Below are 4606 nucleotides of genomic sequence, written 5' to 3'. Positions count from 1 at the left end.
TCGTACTCCTTTCTCAGTTTTCAACCAGTCATTTGTTCCATATGGGGTTCTTACTGTTGCTTCTTGACCCGCAGACAAGTTTCTCAGGAGACAGGTAAGATGATCTGGTATTCCCATTTTTTAAAGAGTTTTCCACAGGTTGTTATGATCCACACAGTCAAAGGCTTTAGCGTAGTCAATTAGGTAGATGTTTTTCTGGAATCCCCTTACTTTATCTATGATCCAGCGAATGTTGGCAATTTGATCTCTGGTTTCACTGCCTTTTCTAAACCCAGCTTGAACACCTGGTAGTTCTCGGTTCATGTAATGCTAAAACCTAGCTTGGAGGATTTTGAGCATAACCTTATTAGCATGGGAGATGAATACAATTGTTCCGTGGTTTGAACATTCTTTAGTTCTGCCCCTCTTGGGAATTGGAATGAGACTTGACCATTTGCAGTCCTGTGGCCACTGCCGACTTTTCCAGATTTGTTGGCGTATTGAGTGCAGCACTTTCACAGCATCATCTTTTAGGATTTTAAATAGCTCTGCTGAAATTCCATCACCTCCACTAGCTTCATTGGCAGCAATGCTTCCTAAAGCCCACTTGACTTCACACTCCAGAATGTCTGGTTCTGAGTGAGAAACTACACCATCATGGTTATCCAGGTCATTAAGATCTTTTCTGTGTAGTTCTGTGTATTCTTTCCATCTCTTCTCGATCTCTTCTGCTTCTATTACATTTTTATCATTTCTCTCCTTTATCGTGCCCATCTTTGGATGAGATGGTCTTCTGATATTTCCAATTTTCTTGAAGAGATCTTTAGTCTTACCCTTTCTGTTGTTTCCCTCTGTATCTTTGCACTGTTCACTGAAGAAGGCCTTCTTGTCTCTCCTTGCTATTCTCTGGAACCCTGCATTTAGTTGGGCATGTGAAGTTGTTGCTCAGTCGTGTATGACTCTTTGGGATCCCGTGGATTGTAGCCTACCAGGCTCCTCCGTCTGTGGGATTCTCCAGGCAAGAGTACTGGAGTAGGTTGCCATTTCCTTCTCCAGGGGATCTTCCCTACCCAGGGATTGAACCTGGGTCTCCCACATCGCGGGCAGACGCTTTAACCTCTGAGCCACCAGGGAAGCCCTTTCCCTACCTTTCCTTTTTTCCCTTGCTTTTTGCTTCTCTTTTTCCTCAGCTATTTGTAAACCCTCCTCAGACAACTACTTTGCCTTCTTGCATTTCTTTTTTGTGGGGGATGTTTTTGTTTGTTGCCTCCTTCTCAGTATCACAGACCTCTGTTCACAGACCTCTGTCCACAGTTCTTCAGGCACTGTGTTTACTGGATCTAATCTCTTGAATTTATCCATCATCTCCACTGTATATTCATAGGGGATTTAAGTCGTACCTGACTGGCCTAGTGGTTTTCCCTGCTTTCTTTAATTTTACTATGAGGAGCTGATGATCTGAGTCACAGTCAGCTCCAGGTCTTGCTTTTGCTTCCATAATACCACCTCTCTAAAAGCCAGTCCTCCTCCTGAAGTGGAAAGAAAGCAAATGAATCATGTTGCCAGCTCATGTAATGACGTCTGAGAGATGGTTCCAGATTCCTGAATGTCTGTGGGCTCCAGGCCCCTAAGCCAGGGCTGGATAAGCATCAGTTCTGGAAAAGGTAGTTGCCCAGACTCTAGGAACAACTTTATCCTGACTCCAAGGAGACCAGCTGGCTTGCTGACACCTCAAATATACCTTTGTGACATCCTTCTTGTGTGGGCAGTCATGTCTATGTCACGGTACTGTCATGAGTAGTAAATGACACAGTGTCTCTAAAGCAAAAGCTCATCACAGTGCCTGGCACGTAACAGTTAATGGGGCCCCAATGAGCAAAATTACTTAGTGCAGAAAATGACTGAAAAGTGCAGGAAAGAAACCATCTCGGTCTCAATAATGCTGACTTGGTTCTTGGAGGAATGCTTTGCTCCAAAACCTCCATAAAGTCCCCATAGAGTAGGAACCGTGATCTTCCCTCCCCAGGTAAAGATTTTACGAGCTGGTGTATGTAGAGTACCAAACCCGGACTAAACCTCAGTCTGAAGTCATAGGAAGAGACGTCAGTCTTCAAAAGAACTGGAGCACAGCTTTCTCTGAGTGGTCTCCCCCTACCTAAGGCATAACTCTGGAGTCAAGTGGGATTTCACCCTGAATCTGAGGAGCTTATATTTCAGGGTTCCTTGAGGCCCAACATGGTACTTCAGGATTCCTGTATGATCCTTCCAAGGCCCAGAATTCCATATTCACACCTTGGATTAGTTTTGTTAAGCAGGGCTGCCTCTCCAACTGAATAAGCTTTGGTCCCCACCACTGGCTAGTGGCAAGTGGTCCTTGATGGTAACACTGGCTCACAGCTGGAGTCCAGGTGAAGCTCAGGAGTTAATCCAAGCATAAATTTCTTCCTAGGCTCACTGTGCATTCTTTCAGATCTCTTCTTCCATCTGTCTTTTCTCTCCTCCCTGCCTCCCTCGCATAACAGAGACGCAGATTGCTCGAATGTAGACGCATCAAGGTTTAGCACCTGCTCTCTGCAAGGAAGGAAAGAATTTGCTCAGTGGCTGAGTTGAGCTAGAAATTAGGGTTCCTGTCTTCCAGTTTAAAGCTTTTTCTCATACTGTACCCTTTCTTCCTTCCTTCATCCCTCCTTCCCTCTCTTCCTCTTCCTAGAAATAAAGGAGTTCATCTTTTCTCTAAAAGGAAGTCACTTCATGAAAGTGACCAACAAGGGACAAAGAATGTGTGACTTATTTTTTTCTTGTTTTGCGTCCAGTTCTGGAATTCAATTGTTTTCACTAGCCTTTTGTACTGTTAGTTTATAAGAAAAATCAATAGTTTAATATAGAAAAGAAGTCCCCTGGCTATCTGTTTAGAGCTGTATTACATTCATTGCAGGGCTCTGGTGCTGCCTGCCTGCCAGGAATCCCTAACTCAAATTGTTTTGTACAATACCAGCCCAGCTGTCTGGAGCCAGTCCATCAGATGCAGGATGATACTTGTAGTAACATCATTAACAGAACTCAGACGTGTCTAGGGTGGGACACTTCTCAAAGATATTTATGTATGAAGACAGTGGTATACATTGTTGATGTTGACCAGTCGCTAAGTCATGTCCAACTCTTTGCGGCCCCCACGCTAAATCCACAGGGTTGCAAAGAGTCGGACATAACTTAGTGACCGAACAACGATGGACTGTATCATCCCAGGCTTCTCTGTCCTCTGCTGTCTCCTGGAATTTGCTTAGATTCATGTCCATTGAGTCGGTGATGCTATCTAATCACCTCATCCTCTGCTGCCCTCTTCTCCTTTTGCCTTCCATCTTTCCCAGCATCAGGATCTTTTCCAGTGAGTTGGCTCATCACATCAGGTGGCCAAAGTATTGGAGTTTCAGCAACAGTCCTTCCAAAGAATTTTCAGGGTTAATTTCTTGTAGTTTGATCTCCTTGCAGTCCAAGGGATGCTCAAGAGTCTTCGCCAGCACCACAGTTTGAAAGCATCAGTTCTTCGGAGCTCAGCCTTCTTTATGTTCCAACTCTCACATCTGTACATGACTACTGGAAAAACCATAGATTTGACTAGACGGACCTTTGTTGGGAAAGTGATGTCTTTGCTTTTTAATATGCTGTCTAGGTTTGTCATAGCTTTCTTTCCAAGGAGCAAGCATCTTTTAATTTTATGGCTGAAGTCATCATTCACACTGATTTTGGATTGACAATATAAATGTTTAACCAAACTGATTCAAATTAATAATTGGTTGCTGCTGCTGCTGCTGCTAAGTTGCTTCAGTTCTGTCCGACTCTGTGCGACCCCATAGATGGCAGCCCACCAGGCTCCTGGTGGGGTACAGTTCATGGGGTCACAAAGAGTCAGACAGAACTGAGCAGCTAACGCTTTCATCTTGATAGAGCCCATATTTTCTGTACTTGACCTCAGGGTCTCTTGGAATGTGGGAAAATACAATCCAGACAGACTATGTGATGATCTCCTAAACATCCCCCTCTTAACCTTTTTCCTTGTTTTTTCACCAACACTAGACAACAGAAGATCGGGTTAAGCCAGGTGGACCGTTGAATGAAAAGCCACACATTCTTAGCTCCACAGTGACCCATGACTTATGCTCTGACTCAAGACGAGGTGGGCCAACTGTACTCTTTCTTCAGGACTTAAAACTTGAGAAACTCACAGGGATAACCCGTTGGTAGTGATTTCTGGTGTTGGAGCGTCTTGGGGATAGTGTGGTGGGTGGAGTGCTTATGGGTTATGCTCAAGATGAGACAGCAGATAATTCACAGGAAATTCTCACATAGTGCAGGCTGTGGAAAATACTCAAGAAAGGACAAATATAGTCATTGTGTTGCTTTCCTAGGGGCGCTGTCACAAATTATCCCAAACCAGCTGGCTTAAAGCAACGGAAATGGATTATGTCGCAGTTCCGGAGGCCAAAAGTCTAAAATCAAGGCATTGGCGTGGCCACGTTCCCGTCCAGGCGCAGGGGAGAATTGCTCCTTGTTTTCTCCCTCGCTTCGAGTGGTCACCGGCAGTCTTTGGTGCTCTTGGCTTATCAGTCCATCACTTCAGTGTCTGACT

At 44.6% G+C, this 4606-nt stretch overlaps 1 non-coding gene across 1 annotated transcript; it reads right to left on the bottom strand.

Annotated features, from left to right (window-relative positions):
* Window positions 1-1041: 1041 nt before the first annotated feature.
* TRNAR-GCG (transfer RNA arginine (anticodon GCG)) lies at window positions 1042-1113 on the bottom strand. Its single transcript has one exon. It is a non-coding gene; the product is annotated as a tRNA-Arg (tRNA).
* Between the last annotated feature and the right edge of the window lie 3493 nt (window positions 1114-4606).

The sequence above is a fragment of the Budorcas taxicolor genome, chromosome 8 (genome assembly GCF_023091745.1).
Source record: "Budorcas taxicolor isolate Tak-1 chromosome 8, Takin1.1, whole genome shotgun sequence".
In the NCBI taxonomy this organism is placed as follows: Eukaryota; Metazoa; Chordata; class Mammalia; order Artiodactyla; family Bovidae; genus Budorcas; species Budorcas taxicolor.
The sequence above is the reverse complement of the archived record's forward strand: the minus strand, read 5'-3'. Positions and strand labels throughout refer to the sequence as shown.